We start from the raw sequence: 23,110 nt of genomic DNA, 5'->3' as shown, positions 1-23,110 counted from the left end.
GATAAAAGCGTCTGCCAAATGAGTAAATGTAAATGTAAATGTATGAGTGAACCCTTCCACATTCAATTAGTATTGTGATCCATTGTTAATATAGAAATACTGATTATTGCCTTTTTAAATTGAAGTCGACATGCTATTGCATGCAACAGTAATCAGTCATGCCTTTGAAGAGCTAGTAAGTGATACTACATGAGCTCTTTTTATGTGGATTAATGAGAGAATTAAAAAATAATTCTTTGTTGTAAAATTGAAAGAGTGAAGCTTATAGCAGACTCCTGTATCAAAGAATGATCCCCATATGAACCACTGAGGAAGCTGATAGTGATTGTGTCCGCCTATATGGCAGAAACAAACCTTAAGATTAATTGTTTTAATTTCCAACCATTTTGGTTTTTATAGCTACTAATATGTTTTATTTACTTTTTAAGATTTTATGCAAATTAACTTCGAGTGAGCTTATGGAATTATAAAAAGCTTACATTCCCACATGGCTGACATTACAAGGAACAAATAGTGAAGTGATGAAAGATAAAAGTCACAGCACCCAGACAACAGATGTAACAAGTTCCTGTGTCCCTAGAACAGGCATCATCAATAGGCAGCTGGTGAGCTACATCTCGCCTGCTAATATTTTTTTTCTTAACCAAGCTTTGCAGGGTTTGTTTAGGTCCTGGAAAAGAGGAAAGTTGCTGAAAACACAAACGCCAGTAAAATATCCATGTAAATAAAATAATACAAGTAACTTTAAGAAAACTGACGCTATAATAAAATACCAATGTCTAATTTATCAGAAAGCAGTTAAGAATGTAAGATCGACTAGTTCTTTTTAAGGTATTTGACTCTGTTATTAGTGATCCCTCCACCACTTTCCCTGAACCAGATGTTGAACTATAACCACACACGTATCAAACATTTCCAAAAACTCTGACAAAGAGAAAAGTTTTAAAAAGAGGTTAAAAGGATGAGACTTGGTGTGTCTGGCAGAGAGTTCCATAGTGTGGGGGCTCTTTGTCACAAACTGAGACTTGCAAGTAACCAGCAGGGCTCTAGGATCTCAGTGGTTGAGAGGGCGCATCCCAGGACAATAAATCTGAGATGTATTTAGGAGCATGGCCATTTAAGGCCTTAAAATTGAGCTCTCCAACAGACCTTTATCTGTCACTTTGGGTAACTCTACTTCCTCGAAGGCTCAACTGGGTTGCGGTGTCCCCAAAATGTCCTTAAATTTAACAACGATACATCTGAGGTCATTCTATTTGGTCATCAGCTCTTTTGGTGCTAATGGAAAGGCTTGCAAACACTCAGGTTCAGGCAAGGTTGCAAAATAATTATTAGAAATGTTTATAAAATAAAGGTTTGGTTTACACAAAATGAATGCATACACGCTTTACACACACTTTCAAAATTGTAATGCAAAACACACATCAAATTGCCCTGACACGCATTGGATCTTCTACCTGGTTTTATTTCTTTTTGTAAAACACTTTGTTAACACATTGTTAAGAAAAAGGCTTTGTAAATAATGTTTATTATTATGCTCCTATCATTATAGATTATTAGTACAGAGGTATATACTTGAATTGAAATGATCAATTATTTCTATTTCATTTGCAGTAAGTTTATAAACTGAGGTAAATCACTTCAATCAGATTAGCTGCTAAATTCTGGCCATGCATTGTATCTGCTTTATGAGCGGTAGAATATGTTTCAAGTGAGATATTGTGGCAGGCTAGGCCCAGGTTTCAATCTTGTGCTTTAGTTTTTGATGGCATGGAATGTAGATTTTGGCTTTAAGAATAAAATCTTACATTATCAACGTATGCAGAAAAGCAAGATTAGGTGTAAAATGCTCTTGTCTCTTGGAATTAACAAAAATCCAGCAGCAATGTTTTTGATTAACTGAAGGTGACAGATTGCCTTAAGGCTATGCCCCGAATGACGTCCATTACAAAAGTCCAACAGACAGAAATAAAGGACAAGACATCTGTAATTCCATTTCTGTCTGAGGACAAGCATTGCATGCTAGAACAATAATGCAGTGAGTTATTCAACTGCAGGCCATGAGGAAGCTCCAACAATTTTAGAAAAAGGTTTTGAGAGGATCATATGAACTGCAAACTAAAGGTAGTATAAGTGAAGTAAATGTCTTCTTGCAGTTAAAGAGGTGGTATTATGCTTTTTGGCTTTTCCCCTCTCCTTTATTGAGTTATATCTCTTTTTTGTGCATGTAACAGGTTTGCAAAATGAAAAAGCTCAAAGTCCAGCCCAAAGGGAGTTCCCATCTCCCAGAGAAAGCACTGCTCTGAACCGCTTGAAAACAGCTCGTCTGTAGTCCAGTCCTTCACTTCCTTTAATTGTGACATCACAATGAAAACACGTCATGAAGCTTGCCAAGCGGCTAGTGGGGTCAGGCACACCCTCAAACCAAGCTAGTCTGAGCGGAGGCCCGTTGATTTTAGTTAAGACCCACTGCACAGTACCAGCTCGACTTGGCTTGACTCGCCTTTGTTTGGTTTTCCATTGCAGAAATGTTGTACCTGTACCTGCTTCCAGGTACTTTTTTTCATATCACCTCAAGTCCGTCGAGGTTCCAAGGGAGGGATACTAAAATGTAATGTGAAAACACGACAGACTGCTGATTGGTCAGAGAGAATATTCACTATTCACTGCATCATCATCGCATGCCCCAGACAGAGGCCAGCAACAGAAAGTTTTATATTTTATAGTTTTCGTATGGAATTTCATCACTAAATCCACTTCTGAGAAGTTGTGAGGTGAGAAATCAGCTGTGTAGATTTCAAATATCGACAGTTTTACGAGAAGTGATGGCGGAACAAAAATGTGCTTGAAAGCTTTCGGAGTTGAGGAGCTCCGCAAGTGGCAGCGGGGGAAGCCTGTGCCAACCCGCGGGAGGAGCATGTGAGGCCGGCCAGCCGCCCGCTCACAGAGCCCTCTGCTCCCGCCATCACAAAGACCACTGCAGCAACAACAGCAGAGGAAAACACAGCTGGAAGGTTTTCATACCGCTTATCTGTCTTTGCATTCTGAGTAATGTTGAAACATTTTAACTTAAAGAGAAAGCTGTGTGGATCGCTGGTGTGTGTGTCGCATTGAACATTACGTCGCGGCAGTTGTGTTTGGCGTCGCTACGACGACAAGCTACGTACTATCTCTTGGTACTATCTGCAATGGAAAACGGAGCAGGGCCGAGTAGTGTCGAGTCTATCGATTTGCGCTATGGTAGCATTTTTCAGCAAGGCAGCATAGATCGCCAGAACACCGGCAACAGTTCAACGTTTAGTCCTAAAAGACGATGCAACTCTGACTGTGTTTGGGCCTGGAAATTCACAATCACAACCTGTAAGTATGCTTTATTGGTTGTGAATTATATTTAAAATAAACACAGCAATGTAACTTCACAGACTATTCAAGTGCGGAGTTGTTGTAAACGTTGGCTAACACAGCTAAAGTTATAACTATAATGCTAATGTTACACCTGATGTGAAAGCTACTGAGCAAACGTTCAAATTGTTTGGCCAATTTTTATGTAAAAGTGAGTTGAAATATGGTGATTTTTGTAGTGGTTTATGGTAAGATGTGGAACAATGCTGTTGTGTGGTTGTGGACTTGTGAGTAACTTATACAATCTGCTAGGTTATGGTCGCAGTCTGAAGCGGCTTTGATTTGGATCACGCTACCTTGTTTCTTACGACCCGTCCTTCTTTGCTTCTGATTGGCTAGTAGTCCTTGCCTGGGAATTGCGCATGTGCAACTCCCAACAAAGATTTTGTACAAGTAAGATGCATCACTCTGTAGCTCAGGAGTGGAGCGTAGGGAACACATAGGGTGAAAAGAGGAGCTGCAGCAATGTGCAGTATGAGAAAAATGTGGTGTTTTTTGAAAATTAAACCATGTAAACCTGTTCTGGTACAACCCCTAAATAAGATTTTGAACCTGAAAATGAGCATAATACCACCTCTTTAAGAACAGACTGTAGAATTATCTAGTGAGCAAGTTGCTCCAGAAAGCTCACACAAAGCACATGCTTGTTCATTGCATGTCCACTCCCGAACCCCTTGAATGACGATAAGTGCAGAGGATGTTTAAAAACCAAGCTGATGCCAAGTGAAGTTGCATAAAATATGACAAAAGTCTACAGCTTGATAAGTTAATTCACTTTTAGTTGAGTGACACAATGTGTTGTTTTATCAGCATATGGTCTGATAGCAGCAGATATGCTCATACGACTTTCTGCTTCATTCACTATGATCTTATGTTTCTAATAAAGGCCCTACACTGGTGTTTTCAGTTACTCTGGATGATTAGACCTCTGCTCAAGATGTACTAGGGTGGAGCTATGATGAAAATAATGTGAGTTGACCAAAGTCCATGCACAAATAAAAAATCATAAAGGTGTAAGTAGGAGACAATTACAGGAGACAATTCTACTGGCTCTGGCTGTTGCAGCAGCTGGAAACTACCACCTGACTCTGACACTGGACGTGGACCTCAAAGACCTTGGATGCGTGCCTGATGCTTGGACTAACTGGCCTTGCCTCATCAAGAGCCTGTCTTATGACCTCTTAGACCTATTGCTCCACTTCTGTCCCTCATGGTCAGGTGACATTTGTTAGTCATCTACAAAGACATAAATATGACAGTTCTGTTAGTTTTTTCATTATGTGAGCCAAACTGTGGTGTCAGATCTGAATCCTTCTCTCACTCTATGCTGTCTTGATCCTGCTGCAGAAAAAGATGCACACAGGAGTACATACCCACACAACCTAAATACTTTTGATATAGCTACTTGTGTGTTGAGTTTAGCTCTCTCTCTCCATTCTGCTTCGATAAAAACTCACAAATACAAAAAAGGCATTAATTATCTATGATGTCACAAAAAATAAACACTAATTCACTTATAAGGGTAAAGAATGTTCATTTGGCATATGCCTGAACACACACTGAAAAATGCAGCAAAAAGAAAAAAAAAAACATTATTGTCATAAATAAAAATTATGTAGAATTGCAAAGCTCTGTATTTGGTTTGAACTTTAAAAGCCATATTGCTCCTTATCTGTTGGGCTGGTAAATTTATTCTTTACTTGTGGCAGCCTATATTTAGTTTAAATTATTATGTTTTGCCAGTGCCCATTTGGAGTTACATTTCATTTCAAGCAATAAATAAAGCTGTTTCTCCAGCCACCACTCCTTCTTCACAGAAACCGGAGTCCAGCACATTCGATTGCGCCGGTGTATAGAGGTTTCTCTCCCACTTCCCCCCTCCCCCATTACTCCTGTGCACGAGCACTAACGCCACCTGTTGTTGATTGGCTGGAACAATGTTGTGTGGCAAGGTCCACACCACTTTCTTTGTTTTCCTTTTACAGAGCCAGGGCTGTGTAGGAAAACCGAATTTAATAAACAATTTAATAATAAATAATAATGTATTGGATTACAATCACTCACTTTAAGTGGGTTGCATTATTGCATATTTCTCCGTGTCCTCATCGCAACTGTTAACGCAAATTCAACAAATCCCTGTGAATTCAGTGCAACTTTGACCAATCACCGCAACTTTTCCCCAAACTTGACCGAGCAACGCTATTTCCCGCAAATAGTTGTTAAATTCACTTCCTTGTTTACAAGACGCAGCAGTCAAATAACAATATTTATAATATTAAAGCTTAAAAGATAATACAAAAGAACAATTAATTTCATGTAGTTCATTAAATAAATAAAATAAAATAAATAAAACAGTAAAAGTGTGTGTGTGTGTGTGTGTGTGTGTGTCTGTGTGTGTGCGCGCACGACATAGGTCAGTAGTATGTAGAAGTAATTTTATGTTTAGGCTCAATGAAGAAACAACAATATAATAATAAACAGAAAATCAGTATCAAAGAGAAAAAAAATCAAGTAACATTATTCATACCCAAGAACATCTCAACTTTTTTTGAAAAGCTGCAGCAAAATAAGGTATTTTATGCCCACGAAATCCTGGGGGGATCTGTATTATTGCCTTTTATGCAATGTTACTGTTATAATCAAACTTTTCCTGTTAAAATATTTTCAATTAATAGAGTTTCAACTATTTCTGTAAAAATGTAATCTATTTACATAGAAAGCATCCAGCTTTCCACTTATCTCTGCTTTCCGGTTTTCAATTTTGGTGGTATCACTCTAAGGGAGAGGATTAGAAGCTCAGACATAAACAAGGTGCTTGGACTCAACCCTCTGCATCACATTAAAAGGAGCCACTTAAGGTGGTTTTGGCATCTGATTAGGAAACCTACTGGACACTTCCCTGCATCCAACTTGTAGGAAATCCTGTAGGGATAACATGTCCATCTAGACTGAGAATGCCTTATGATTCCCCATAAAGAACTGGAAGACTTGACTGTTGAGACAGTCGTCTTGGCTACCTTGTTTAACCTGCAGCTACCACAACCACAATCCATATATTTAACACACATAAAAACAGATGAAAGGACAATTTCATATTTTTTTCAAGTATGTCCTAAAAAACACACACGTCCAACTTGTACACTGCAACTTGGCCACTAGATTTGTTCCTCCTGTCCATATTGCCTGTAAAGAGATCCTAATGCAATCCCAATGTTACGGGACAAAATCCACAGTCCTCATTCCGTGTAAAAATATGTTCTGAAATTCAGCTAATGCTAATTCAGGAGTCCAGACAAATAAAGTGAGTATATTGCAAAGTAGACTTTTTAGTACCAAATTCAGTTTTATTTTTTTTACTATCTCTCCACAGCTTGTAGAAGGATAGTAAAAAAAAATACTGAATGGTACAGTATCTCTTGACAGCCAGAACGGACAGGAGGAACAATCACAGAGAAGAGAAAAAAAACTCTTTCAATGTACATATGGGCAAGTACTGTTTTAAGGCAGACTTGTTCACAAAAAATGTGAACCTATCCTTTAACCAGAGTAAAACATTGAACTTAAAAGTACAAATTTAATATTGCCTTTTTATATTGCTCATTTCCATCCTGTGTATGAGTTAATTATCTCAACTACTGTACAGTGTCATGAAACTTGGCTGAGCTCACCACTAGTACTTTGGTTGATTGAGGGCAACAGACGATGAACTTAAAAACCTTCATTAGGTGAGAAGAGCTGCCAAAACACACCTGTTCAGCCTCGCCTTCTGGTCCTCTGAAGGACACATCTTTGCGGGTTGCCGCCTTCAACATATCAAGCTTTTGAAAAGGGATGCACCTGTGTTAGTACACCACACACAAAAAAAACAATCTAAACAAGATATTTCCTGTGAGTGTCACAATCTTATTTTCTTAACATAACCAAAAAAAATTATCTGCAGGGTGAGAGGGGTGAGATGTTTTTTCTAGAATCAAGGCCCATTCTGCCCACTGTCTTCTTTCAAGATATTGACACTCACTTTTATTATATTCCTGGAACAAGGAACTAGCAGTCCACATATCTTGTTTAATGAAAATCTTGAAAGCTGAACATGAGACCAAATGACTTGCAGTGATACAAGTATGTTTAAATAAACCATTAAATATCAAAGTTACAGAATAGTCAATGTCACTCCATCTTCTAATGGTCAGATATATTTTCCAGCTCCCTCTCTCACACACACTGAACCTTTTCTCTCACCCTCATTTCTTGGTACTATCATTCAACACCCACGTCATCCTCTTTTTCTTTAAAAGTAAGCTCACATGTAGTCCATGTCATGATGACATTTCATACCCAGATCTTGAATACATAAAAAATAAGAATTCACATATTTTCACACTATTTTCACACCTTTATATGTCAGTGACATTTTTTCAATCAGAAAGCTTCCCGTGTAAGCGAATGAGCTTGAAGTGTCTTACATATATTAGCCAGATTTCATATGATTCATACCCATTTACAAACATCTGTTACATTCAGGTGCCTGTGAACACTGTTGCAGCATGGATAGAAATATAGAATAACCCATTCTGGTTACTTTAAAATGAGTGAGAGTCACCTTTGAGTTATTGCTCATAATAAGTGCAAGAAATCTGGCCACCTTACCATCACCCATGGGGGTGGTTAACTGAGAAAAAAAATCAGAGAACAGTATATGGGTTTTTACCCTGAAATTTGTAGGCTGAGTAAGAAACAGACTCTCACCTGCACTGTGAACAACAGAACAAGAGAGCTTATGCCCTCATAAAGATTCTGCACATATTTTAACCTCGCTCAGCCCCCGTCAAGTCAGAAAGACTAGAAACTTTTGTGTTGTTGTTGCATCTGTCAGATGATCAAGGAAACTTGACTTCTTTTTGTGGTATTGTTTTATATTGTTTTACATTTTTACACAAACGATGGACCAATATTTGTTTCAGTAACTATGCACAAACTTTAGATGTGGCACACATGCAAAAATCAGTGGAAAGATAGCCAATTTACTTGCTCATAAATCAATGTAGTTATTTGAAAGAAATTCTCAAATTAAGGATACCTTTTAGATGACACTGGCATATAGAAATAACCTTTTATAAACCTTAGCAGCTGAAGGATGTCTTCTAACATGTTTGGTGTCTTTGGCTCAATAGCAAGAACAGGAATAGCTTCAGTGTTATGAATGAAAATACCACATTGTCTAAACTGTGGCGTGTCATACCCAAACAATGTCACTAGATGCCTCTGGCAGTGGAAATACAGTCAACTATTAAATGGGTCCATAATTAACAGCAGATTTACTGTCCATCCATCCATCCATCGTCAACCGCTTATCCTGCGTACAGGGTCGTGGGGGGGCTGGAGCCTATCCCAGCTGGCATTGGGCGAAAGGCGGGGTACACCCTGGACAGGGCAGATTTACTGTAATGTTTGAAAATAAAGACTACAGGCTACAGACTAAACACAGGCATGGAAAGCTCTCCCGTCATAATAGTATTTGGTGTGGAATGCTACAGTTCTGGCTCATCAATCAGGTTGATAGGCGGTATATATGTGTGTCTAACATGGTTATTCTGCCTTGATAACACTCATCAAACATGAGGGCATGTCCAACCTAGACTTCTCATTAAGGAAAGGCATCCTTGAACTGGAATGTGATCTATGTAGGGAACAAATCTACTCATTTCAAAGGTTAGCAGTCATCCTGATGTTAAGCATTTCAAAGAGGACAATTACAGAGATGTCTCAGAAGCTAACAGTCCGTTTGCCTTACAACAATCTTTAGCTGTATGACTTCAAAAAAAAAAATCCTGTTTCCAAATGCAGTGTTATTCACAATGGTAACCCTCATTCTCTGTGTTTCCTTCTGCTTGTGTTTTCTCTCTGTCCCTGCCTTCCTCCTCCCCTCAGTGTTATTCTCACCTCCAGATCCCAAAACTGCAGCCTGGCTGACTCATCACTGGCCGTGCCATTAGGCTCCTGCCAACACTCACTGATTAAATCATAAAGGAAGAGAAAAATGAGGGTTATTGAACATACTGGGCCCTATGCATGTGCCAGTGATAAATAAAAAGAATACAGTAAACAGGGTGATAAAGCCTGCACAGGCAGCAGTCAACAGAATATTTAAAGCATATTTGAAAATAAATTCTCCTATGCCTGGCTCGTACATTACATGAATATGTATACAGAGTAGACAGCAGAGTACAAATTCTGAGAATGTGGACACGAGTTTCAGCAGTGTTATTTTAACAGTGACAATGGAGATGATGAGGTCTACACTTAAAGCTGCAATCATCAATTTTCGACCACTAGAGAGCAGAAGAACTCCAAAACAAGGTGAGTAAGCCGCAGCCCTAAAATATTACCACCTTATAAAGTTGGCAAACATGGCTGACTTGAAATGGCTAATTACACATTCTGCAGACACTGAATAATATTATCATACCATTGGAGTGCGAGTTTCTAGCAATGAGTCCTCTAAATTAAGTGACAATAGGTGCATTCGAGATGACTGCTGCTGACTTTCACCGACTTGATAGTTTGACATGCAACTGCAGCACTGGGGTATAAAAACAGCACAGTTTGACACATTCTACCTGAATGAGCTTACTGTGAGCTTAGAACGACTGATCTCATTTACCATCCATCCATCGTCAACCGCTTATCCTGCGTACAGGGTCGCAGGGGGCTGGAGTCAATCCCAGCTGACGTCGGGCGAAAGGCGGTGTACACCCTGGACAGGTCGCCAATCCATCGCAGGGCCACACATAGACAGACAACCAGTCACACTCACACCTAAGGAAATTTAGGGTGCTCCCACGAGGTTTTAATGTCATGTGACATGGTGACGTTTTGCAGGGCCGGCGAAAGTCGGACACAATTTTTAACCAGCTTGCCCTATGCAAAGTCCAGCAAGCATCATGTTAAGTCAGCGCTGTGCAGTGCCGCATGAAGTCAAACGCACCTGTTATGCGTTTTATGATCTCGCAACATGAAATTTGTTTTCGTTCACTCTCAAAACTTATAGATTCTGCACGTCTTAAGTTTGGTTAGGTTTCAGCACAAATTACTTCTTCAATTAGGTTAGGGTACCTATGTCTCCATGGTTAGGGTTAGGGTTACAATAATAACCACGTGGTTAAGTTTAGAGAATGATTGTGGTCATGCTTCAAAAAACAGCATTGTTAAAGATGCTAAAGATGTTTTATTGAGCCAACCATCCACCCCAACCTCCTGCTTATATGGACTTTGTCAGTCTACTACAACATCACCTGACTTACTCCTTTGCTCCTGTCGCAATTACTATGACTGTTAAAGGACTTGAACGTCAACATGTGTTGTTTTGGGGCACTTCCTGATGCTGTTGCTTTTCTTCTTGAGAGTACAGTCTCTTTTCTGGCCACCTGATGAAGTACTTTTAATTCTGGTTTGGTCTCCACCAACTCCTGAGTAAAATATCTGAGTCTTTAGTTTGTTGGATGCAGGACTCTTTCCAACAACTTTTGTCATCAAGAAGTCAGCACGACGGGAGCTGGGAATTTGTTACATATCATGTTGGCGGACCCAAGAGCGGTCAGAGACAGTAGGTGAGGTAAATGTTAACACTTCATTAACAAACTCTCTGAAGGAAGCGGTGGCTAGCGGGGCTGGCGAGAGTTAGAGGCAGGCAGGCTTGAGTTGGCGTGATTCAGTTGTAGTTGGCTGTGGCGGTTAGTAATGGACATGGAGGAGCAGGCGGAGGCATGGGAGTTCTGAGACACAGGAAGAAAGACAGAAATCATTCGGCGCACAAGCGATAATCACAAAAACTAACTTCAGAATCAAACTCTTGAGACAGAAAGGCCTGAGGTACTGTCCCACCTGAGGTTAGGAACAATCTGGCGATGAGTCACAGGAAACCAGGAGTATTTGACCAGGGAGTTTATGAATTGATTTGTAACAGGTGTGTAGCGCCGCCAGGTGCCCAGAGTGCCAAAAACACCACACACACACATATACAGACAGACAAAGAGGGAGAGGAAACAAGAGAGCCATTTGATAACTACATGGCTAAAACTATAAACCGAAGTGGTCATGACTAGGTAGGTGTAGTATTTTTTTTTACTAGGAATTTTAAGTGATCCTGAAGACAACACAAACTTTAAATGAAAACTATTGGCATGCCACAGTGTCTTTTTTAAACTACCACTAGGAGTCACCAAAGTTAGATTATTTTAAAGTGAATAAAGTAAAATACTTTAAAGATATCAGTACCTTCAGTGCGGTTTTCTCTGTTTTTCTATCTGCTCCAATGATATATTAATACTATATATATTGAAATCCTTTTAACTAAATAGGATCCACTCCACCAGTAATGTTCAGAAGCCACGAAATGCAAGTCCACGTCAAGTCTTTATTTTATAATGTGAGTCAGACTTTTCAAAATAACATGAAAGCATTTTATAAGCTTGACAAATAATTAGATTTGATTTACTGAGCATTGTGAAAGCAGGGTAATGTAATGTGTCTCAAGTGCGGGGCACAGACATCAGTAGTGCTTTGATTTTGGGAGCACCTCTGGCTTCTCACAACTTTAGAATCTTGGTTATGATCTGAGTAACATAAATAACAGTCCCAAAATAGCAGCTCCCATACATGTTTCCAGGTCTTTTTGGAACATTAATTCAACCATCTGCTTTACGTATTAGTACGTCATCTATATGCATATTTTTCTTTGCTGCTCTTCATCACATTACAATCCCTCTGTCAAATAAATAGATATTCAGAAATAATTTACAATTAATTTGTGAGCCCCTCTCCACCTTTTGCATCGGCCTCTCCATTTCATTATAAGGTGTGTGCAGTAAAGTAATCCTGATGTGTGACGATGGAGAGTGAGTGCTGCTCCCTGTAATAAGGCAGGGGAGATGAGTCATCAGCAGAAGGCTAGGAAATAAGGAACGTGGAGATTGTGGCCTCTGGCTGAGATGAAACCTTTGGTTCTGAGAAAATGACACACTCTTGCACAACTAAGGTGACCTACAAAAATCTGTTGTATCCCTTGCTGGATCAGTGAGCCTCTACTCAGTTACCATAAATCGATATTGTTATAATTCCTCCTAGCTTACAGAGTGATTCACTTTACTAATAAATACAGTTTCCAACATTACAACCACTTTAATATTTTCAGCACAGTATTTTACATTTTGTGGAATTGACAAATGAATGCTTAAATTCTGAAAACACTTCATGGGCAAGCACCTTAAATCCAGCATGATCGCATTTTTCTCTGCTCATCCATATGCGCATTATGCTTACTACAAAAACAGCAGTAGGCCTACTTCCAGCAGACCTACCAATAGGGCGATGCCATATATATTGGAAATATTTGACTGCAACCAGGAACATAGACGGGATTTTAAAAATTCTGACTCTAAGCCGCTTCACCATCCCCAAATAATTTTGAAAAGGCCTCAGTATAAGAAAGTAAGATATTCCATTAACCTGGTTTAATTAATTTAACTGTCTTATTATATATTTTGTAATATTGTAATTTATTTATTTATTAGTCAAATTCTGTCCCAGATAGTTTTCTTTACATAGGAAGACATTTTGATGAAAACAACTGTTAAATCCCTGTATTTATTAATTTATGTATTTCTTAATTTTTTCTTGGTCTACAAATTTTCACATTTTGAGACAATGTAAAAATATTGGTATTTGCCTTTTGAAACCCCACTTTTTAAATTAGAAAATTATATTTTATATAGTTATATACATCAAACTTCATCGGCCTCATATTGCCTTAGAAAAACAAAATACAGTGGACATGGTTCCTGTGTCCTCAGCGGTAGCTATACAGCCATCTGAGCATATGTATGGACTGTTAATAAGTGGGTTATGCAAAAGAGTTTGTTTGAGAGGTTTTCATGAATATTTTTTTTGGCAAATGTGTCACCAGTGGAACTTATTTTTGACTGAACTCAAGCTGACTGTAGCCTCTGTTCTCAATCTGTGATGAAACTACAACAATTTTACAGCCTCCTTTGAAATCCAGCACTTGAAGTGGGCCGGAACACCCCGGTACGCAGTACCGACAACTCTACATTTTACTCTTTGGTGTACCTCGGGACTTCTCCCAAGCTGCCGGTACTCTGCTCTTCCCTCTCCATATCAGGTTCTCTGGGTGCTATAGGTACACCTCACCTGTTCCCGTTCTCGCCTGCCTGCTAATCTCTGCTAATCAGAGAGAGACGAGGGAGAAGATGCTCGGGTGCCTTTCAAGCAGCCTTGTGCAGAATGTAGCTCGTCAATGTCACTTGTCGTGAACCGACCAATCACTGCCTGGATGGGGCGGGACATTTAAAAGTGTTGACAGATCATTTACACTGGGGACGCTGGGGACAGGTCAGTATAAGAATGTAACCATTACTTTTTGAAAGCTTTTGTTAAAAATTCTGAAAAACAGCTTGCAACAAGAAATGTTATATAACAAATGAAACAATACACAATAAGAAAACATGCAATGCAACTGAAATATACAGTAGAAGAAACAAACTGGCATTGTCCTAAAGCTGGTAACTGAATTATATACCTATTTTTTTCCACTTCAAGCACTGTTCAAATCTATAGGAAATATGTGTCATGGTACTCAAATGACTGTTAGTTTAGTAAGGTTGGGTCCCAGAGTTTTCAATTGAATTCCTTCAAAACAGTGAAATACCACCCCACTGATTTGTAACGGGTTGTAAATGTCAGTTGAAAAGGACACTGCACTGCAACAGAGGCAATCCTGTCGAATTTTTTCAGGACAGTGCAGTTGATGTATTATTGTATGCTTCTTACGCAGACACAATGGTGAGTTTGGCTTTGAATACATTTACCTTGTATTTGGTATTTGCATGGAGGGGCTTGCCTCCTCCAGAATGGACTCTACAGTGTCTCATTATCGTATCTCATAGCACAAGTCGTATTACAAGACAGGATGGACAAGAGCTGGCCCTGCGATGGACTAGCGACCTGTCCAAGGTGTACCCCGCCTTTCGCTTTGATTCTTAGCATATTGCATCCAATTGGGCAGGAGACATGAAAGAAGTGAAACTACCTACCACTAGTTCTGAATGAGTGAAGACCTGGGATAGATATACTGTGAGGTTGATGTGTAGGTAATCAGAGGTCCAGGAGCCAGGAGAGTGAGGAAAGGATCGCCACACCTACACACACAGACATATGCTGTGTTCAAAATTGCAAACTAACATACTATTGATACTTAGTAAATTGGGTTCCAAATGTACAGTATGTGGACGCTGTGTATGTGAGAAATACCTGGATGTATACTAGATTAGCAAGATTTGCTATGAGTATGCAGTGTGAGCTTACTGGACATATTTAGATGCATATGGTCTCTTCAGACTGAGCAAGCTACTCAGGGCCCAGGACGGGTACAGTTAAAAGGAAAAATGCTGGATCTCATTTATGCAATGTACTGTAGTATTATATTATATTAAAATATTTAACACAAAAATATTTAATAATTTTCATTTTGCTTTAAATTATACTGGAAAATATTAAATTTAGTGGAAAAGGTTATGTTGATTTACATTTGTAAAAAACAGTTTTCATTGTACGGTAGCTGGGACAGAAGTAATGTTATCAATACAGGCATGTGATGCAGAGAAGATGTTTTACTTCAGCGTGAACAGTCTACTTAATCATTAATTTAGTAGGCAGTATGCAGTACATACTGATTGAGTACGCAGTACGTTACTATGCAATTTTGAACACACACGGAGAGACTGACAGGAGAGTACTGGAAACACAGGGGAAGTGGGAAATATAAGACACATGGGTGAATAAGATAGGCCACAGCCATGGCAGTAACACATAAAGCCTATTGTGATGCTCATGATGGTGTAGAGTCATGCTCTTAATAACTTTTTTATATTTCTATTCAAGGTTTGCATTGCATAGTGCCTTGTAAATCTGCTCTCAAATGATAAAGTTTACTTACTTACTTAATGCAGTCAAAAGTTTAAAGTTTTTCTGAAAGTTTACAAGAACCCTAAGAGAACTTAATTTTGCATTAAAGTGGCATTATTAGGTATAGTATGAAAATGTGTCAATGCAATCCAACATTAGATGGTTATTTTACTGCTTTGTTCATGTAATTGTTTAATCATATTACATCAGATAAGGCAGCCAGATAAACCAGCTTTAGCCATCATAGTTGATAAAATCCCATCTCCTCTGGAAATTGGACACATAAACTCAAGTTTTAACCCGTTATCATTCTTCTTGCAATTTTGCTTTGTTGTAAATAATAAAATATTTTAATATGTAATTAGGGTTTTCTCTGTAATTATCACATGAGAGAAAATGTGGAGAAATGGATTTCCAAAAATACAGATTTCTACATTCACATCCACGAATTAACCAAGCGTTTTTAACATATAAACTAATACTAAAGTAAATATCTTTTATATTTTCTCTGATAGATGCCCAGTGATGGAGGGTCCCTGTTGCTAATGATAATGTACCTGAATAATGAAATATTCCTGTCCATTTATGGTGTGTTTTACCCACATGTAGCCGTGTCAAAAACGTTTGAGATGTGAGTACAAGCTACCGTTATCCTGGGTGACTCAGGATACTTCTAATACAGGAGAAATAAAATTGTTGTAAAAGCATAAATGGACTCATTTTTCACATTTCTGCATTTTTCAAATGCAGTCAAATTGCCTCATGAGTAATGTATTGCATGACAAAAGCGAAAAACCGCACTTGCTCTTGTAACCTATTCAGTAACTTATTCGGTATTGGAGCAAGCAAGCCTTAATCTCATCATCCAAATCATGTTATTCCAAAAGACATTCAGTCGTTGATCCAAAAACTGAGTGACTGAGTTAAATTAATGGTTTATTCTAAATAATAATTACACCACTTGGTCCCATGTTGGTTAAACCTTTACTGAAATCAAAGGAAAAGAGCTTGCTTTTTCTTCAAGGAACTGAATGTAGTTTAAGAGTTTGTAAACCTAAAATTGAGAAGTTCCCTAAAGTTTCCCTAGATGGTTTATGGTGTCACATTTACATCAACTCAACAACTGATGATACATTTTTTAGCAGAGACATACCAGGTCTCTGACAAAAGTCACTCCATTGACTATCTCAAAACAGTGACGTCAGTCTCTAAACAATACTGTGTTCTCTCACGCAGGGACTTCAGCCACAACCAGTCTGGTGAATCTAAATAAAAGTGAACACAAGCCTGGAAGAATGCATAGTATGTGCAGTATTTTACCTAATGGACATGGTCCAAGTCATGTACACGTCATTTATAAGAAGAGGATGAAATGATAAATGATGAGGAGTCGGGGGTTTGCCCTCCAACCTTCCAACCTGATGCTTAGCGATTAAGGTAATGTAATAAAGGTTTACTAGCTGGTGAGTCATAGGTCAGCGGTGGGTGTAAGGTGAGAACATCGGAAAGCCTGGGGCATTTAGGGAGATAATGAGGCCTCGTGAATCTCCCAAATGCCCAACATTAAGAGTTATTACTTCCTCTCCTTCTGTAGCTACAAGCACCTTGTTTCATTCACAGCCTAGGTACAACTACTCTAATCGCATACAGACACGCATGTGTATACACACACATACATATACACACAACCTGCTAAAACCGCCTTTAGTGCTCACTTTTGTCTAATTTGAGTACAGGATTCTAATTTGTATCGTTACTTCACTAAATTGTTTACGTCTTAGATTTATATCTCAAAGCTTTATCCATATTCAGTTCAAATTGAAGTGTGTTTATGTATTTGACAAAAATGCCATTTCATTTTTATACACTTTTCACAAGCTAAAAGCTGCCCTTCACACAGTTTCTCAACTACAGCCATTCTGCACCAGTCTGGTTTACTGCTTCATTGAAGCCAGTTAAATACTTTACAGAAGATGCTCCACTGTGATGTGTCCCTTGACCCAGCTGATGTGATATATTTATGTAAGACTCATTCAGAAATATGTTTCTCACAACTAAAATATGTAAACTGCCATTTGCTAGCCGGCTTTGACTCCTGCTCCCACAGCCGTTCCCGACAAGTTTCAATATTTACATTTTTCTGTGGCATTAAAATGCAGCAGACTTAACAAAAGAAGGATGAATATGGAGCAGAGTTCTTGCTTTGTTCTTCAAAAGGAAACAGTTCCTCATCCTCCAAATATCTGAAGTGCTGTCACTTGGACTCCCTCCATGGAATTTGGATCATTTACAGGATCTGTCTTGTAACTGTCAAAATTAAAAAAGTATTGAGGATCAGTGGCATTTTATAGATTTGGAATACTTGTTCTGCCATCACTATTTCTTTTTATTCTGGTTTGTTATTATTAATGAATGTATACAGTTTTGTGTATATTACGGTCTGTAATAAATCAGCTGATTATTATCTGTAATTAACTGACAAATCTTTTAGTCTATAAAATGTCAGAAAAATGAGAAAATGCACCAAAGGTGACATTTTCAACTTGTATGGTCCGACCAACAATCCACCCATCCATCCATCCATCGTCAACCACTTATCCTGCGTACAGGGTCGCGGGGGGCTGGAGTCAATCCCAGCTGACATCGGGCGAAAAGCGGGGTACACCCTGGACAGGTCGCCAGTCCGACCAACAATCCAAAAACCCAAATCCATTCAGTTCGCACTGATTTAAATCAGAGAAAAGAAACTCACTATTACGAATTCGGCACCAGTAAATGTTAAATATTGAAAAATTACTCCAAGGATTAATTGATTATAAAATATTTGCAGATAAGTTTTCTGTCAGTCAATCAATTCAAATTTTTAGCGCTAGGCTACATCACTAAAACAGAGAAAAGATTGGCACTTGTGAAAATGTCATTCAAATTGTAAAATTCTTTATTTAATCCATGCACTCAACTGCAGAAATGACGGCATCTCTGATTGAGCGAGTCATATTGAAATTTGAAATGTTTTTGTTTTTGTCAACTTTTCTTAACAAACTTTTTTTATAATGTTTTTTTCTGTAGTGTTAGGCGAGTCTTAATTTAGATCTTAGATTTGTCTCAGAGAAATACAGACTGACATATTTTAAGTCTAAAGTTATCCACCCAACTCACAACAAAGAGCCATGTTTCCATGGTAACATGGTAATAATCAGTGACACCTGCTGGCCAGTGTTTCCATGGTAACAATTAGTGACACCTGCTGACCAGTGGCACAAAATGACAGAAAAGAGCAAAACATGGCTCATAATTTGTGGTTTGTTAACAAAGTTATGGAGCGAGTAACAGCAGTGACGACATCATCTGTCATTTTAATTTGCCTGAGGAAACTATCCTGAGCCAGACTGACGACGAGTAAGCATAAGTACTGAGCTCTGTCACACTAACAAGCCGCAGCATCTCAGCTCTGCTACACATCTCCTCTGCACTGTGATTTTTTGCTATACTGGAAGTTTTGTTATTGTGACAGTCTTTTTTTTTTCAGATGTCATAGTAAACTGTCCTTGTAACTGTTGAATTCTTCCAGACAGCAAACATTTTCTGCTAGAGTGAACAGAGCTGAGCAGTTTGATGTGGTTGGTCAGTCAGCCAAGTTTTTAAGTTAAAAAAAAAAAAAAAAAAAACTTAATTTACCCAGAATTCATGTCAAATTAGGTCCTACTTTGGATAATCAAGAACTAAACAGCTTTGTGCAACAAATGAACATAGGCATCTATCTGACTACTAGTTAGAAATAAGCCATAGTCAAACTCTATCTTTGTGAAACTGGCCTCAATAACCAACTGTCTCCTGAACTAGTTAGCTTGTTTGGTAAGACAGGACGAGTGACACCTATAGACATTTCTTACCTGCACAGGTGTTTTAAATTTTGCCAGATTTTGACATTAAGTCTGCATCATTTCATCACACCAAATTATGTAAGAAATAAGTGACACCTACATATAGTCTGTTATGATTATATTATTTTAAAATTTAACATACATTTGAGTGAACATTTTCCATCAATGCTAAAGATGAAAGTGAGAGTAGTGTATATCTGAAGGCTGTTATGTGATATGTATACAGGGTTTTACACTCTGTGGTTCAATAGCAATAATGTTACCACCTTAAAACCCTTATAATGACACTGGATGTTACTTACAAGATTGAAGGTGTGACAAAAAAGCAGGCAGCAGACCTAGAGTCGCATTAGGTCCAAGGCTGAGGATCACCTTGTCATGCATTAGTGAGGTGCAGATTTCTTGCAACAAGAAAACCACAAAGGAACTGGACAGCAAACATGAGATGAGGTGTAGACAGTAAGTTTGAGGCAGTGAAGGAGTATTGTTGGATGAGAAATGTTAAACATACTTCTTTGGCCTTTACAAAACATATTTACACTACTGTGATAGTCATATGCTTGGAAGTAAAAAAAAAAAAAAAGGAGAATACCTTGCACGTGAATTTAGAAATAAATTGCCATTGGGGTTAAATAAAGGATTCAGTTTCAAAGAATGTATAGGATTCCTTGTAGAAGTTTGCGACTGGTGGTGTAGTAATGTGGTTTGTGATTATATAACATATTACAGATTTATAAACAACCAGCTTTCTCTTCCACTCTATATTGATTAAACTTTCTCTTGCATATATATTCTAACATATAAACTCTTATTTTACATACTTCTTAATGTTTCTTTTCCCATTTAATACACTCTTTCATGTAAAGACAGAACAGAGTTGTGTTATTTTATAGATATACAGGCAATGCAGTTAAAATGAAAGGAGGACCAACCCACAGTGCAGCAGCACAGGGACTCTCATTGGCAAGTTCATGAAAATGATGGCTGAGCTCCTAATATTTCTCCGGGATTTTGGATCTTCTTTGATATATTTTTGTATTTTGTATGTATTTTTGTTTTGCCACTTTTTCATCAAACAAATGTGTTTTTAAAGTGTGAGAGAAGGAAAAATGCAATGTAATATTAAATAGAGTAACTAAATGTAGCATTGAAAATCTATTTCAAAAATTATTTTGTAAATCCATTTATCCATTTTATGTATTAAAAAAATCACAATTGCATTTAACTAAAATAATTTGGAATTTTGACTAAAATTGCATTAATCAGCCACTAAAAATTTTGTAATTATCCCATTGGCACATTTCAGCCTCCATAATGAAACTACATTTCATGTCATGGAAAAAAATATTCTGATACACCTGATTGCATGATTTCTTCATGACTTTTTGAATGTGGAGTTCTGTCTGTCCTTGTGTGACATGAAACCTTGACTCACCCAAGACATTGTTCAAATCCTGAGTCTACTTACAGTTTAATTCAACAATTTACCGTATGTACTACATGTATAAAATTACCCTAATTGTATTTTAATTAGTCAGTTCCTGATTATTGGTCCACAGTCATACATCAAGTCGTTGAAGATATTTGTTTTCGGCTGAGTGGTAATAAAAAGTGTTAATGTGCCCTCCTACCATTCTAGACTATGACTCATATCTAAGCCTCACTGCAGAGAGTTATATGTGATGTGAATACTTATCAAGGCAACAATCCTACGTGTTTCTACACTTCAGCCTGGTAGTAACATGTCCATTTTTTATGAGTAAATCAGAGTGACAAGAGCACATTAATGTTAGCTTTTAATATGTACATTTACAACTCCTGATTCTGTCTCGCATCATAACGACAGAAACAATGCAGATATGCTGTTTGAAAATAATTTAAAAGGAAATGTATTCACACAAATATTTGATATGTTTTCTTGAATTGCTCTCTGATCATCCGTTTAGATCTTACTTCTATTGATTTAGAAGGAGAACAGTCTTAAAATTGTACATTCACATATTTGGCTGCATTATAGCATTGTGAATATAAGATACAATGTCACTTATTTATCCTGTGTGTTACTTGTTTAATAAAAAAACATTTAATACATTTATTTTTTAAGCCTGAAAGTTGCTCTGTTATTGAGTGCATTTTGAGAAGGGAGGGGGAATGCTAGCTGACCAACTGAAATAACTGTTGTTTGACGTCATGACTTTATTTTTAGACCGTAATATATGGGTGTGGAAGTGCCTTTTCATGTTAGAATCAAAATACAAACATATAACATACACACACTGATGCACCCCTGTGCACATGGGCAGACAATCGTGTGTGTGTGTGTGTGTGTGTGTGTGTGTGTGTGTGTGTGTGTGTGGTCAGATGAGAGCTTTTCTCCTAATACCAAGAAAATGCATATTCACACCTGCTGAACTATATTTGTTTGCACATGTACTGGTATGCAGTGACTCAAATGGGTTACTTTGTGCGTAAGCCACATCTAAGCCATATAGAAATACATAAGACATAAAATCTGGACATATTTTGAATTGCATCAGACATGGAAGGACCTCAGATATGTTTTCGTCTCTCACCTGTAGTATTCTCACAGCGGGTGAAAGTATTAACTGGGATTATCCTGTTGATTGCTGGTTTATCACTGACATAGATACCATTCACATCAAATACTATATGTGTGTTATAATATGAACTAAAAATGTATTTTGGAAAAAGAGGGGGTTGGAAACAAACAATAAACAGACTGCATATTTGTTGTATAAATGCAGTCTAATATTAAACAAACTTATTTGTATAGCACTTTTCAAAAAACAATGTTAACAAATTACATCACAGAGCACAGATATATGCAAAAATATGGCAAGACAGTCAATTGAGATAATACATTAATATACAGGTAGATAGGGATTCCTGGCTCCTCCTGTCCCGTGTGTGTGTGTGCGTGTGTGTGTGTGTGCGTGCAAGAGGCAAAATTGTAAAGCACTTTGTATGTTAAGGTGGAAAATGCGCTATACATAGTCAATAGGTTACGTTTGTTGAGTTTCCTGGGAAGTGATGAAGTGCACATTTTAGACAGAGAAGATGGATGGTTTGAAAGAGGAGTCAAGGAAACCATCTACACCAGGGTTGAGAAGCCATTATTGAACAGGGGAGGGAGTCTACGCCACCACTTATCCCCCACTTACAATGCTGTCCTTTCATCACTTCCCAGGAAACTCAACAAACGTAACCTATTGACCTCAGGTGAAGATACCAACGATGGTCGTTCAGTCTTGGCCACAGGTAGTCTTAACGACTGTAACGACTGTCGTCACAGCAACAAGGAACACTAACGACCCAGCGGTATCGATGACCCGGGCCAACGACCCCACTGAGGTTAAATAGCTGAGTTCCCCTTCCAGGGAACTCGAACTGCGTCGGTTACGACACTATGGGAACGCCTCTAGGCGAAGCAGGTCTGAACGTGAATGAAATCACTCCAATCCTATTGGCCTGTTGCTAGAACGGTAAGGTGTGACGGAATAACCGGAGGAGTATAAAGCACACCTGTACACACTCATCATTAGCTTTTTTTTATTCAGCAGGCGCTCTGTATGTTGTTTGAAGAAAGCTCCAGTCCTACAAGCAGTATGTCTTACCTGAAGAAAAAGTCTACCAGCATGTCCGGCAACCAGATGTACAGAAGGTGTGTTTTTTTCTTGCCCTCGGTACATCACGGATGGAGATTCTCATGAGATGTGTGTCTCATGTTTGGGGATGGAGCACGCACGGGCAGCTCTCGAGGGGGCTGCCTGCGCCCGTTGCGAAGCCCTTTCCGTGCGGGTACTGAGGTACAGCATGGCTCTCTT

This window comes from Micropterus dolomieu, linkage group LG20 (assembly GCF_021292245.1).
Source record: "Micropterus dolomieu isolate WLL.071019.BEF.003 ecotype Adirondacks linkage group LG20, ASM2129224v1, whole genome shotgun sequence".
Classification (NCBI taxonomy): Eukaryota; Metazoa; Chordata; class Actinopteri; order Centrarchiformes; family Centrarchidae; genus Micropterus; species Micropterus dolomieu.
This window is presented reverse-complemented; position numbering follows the sequence as displayed.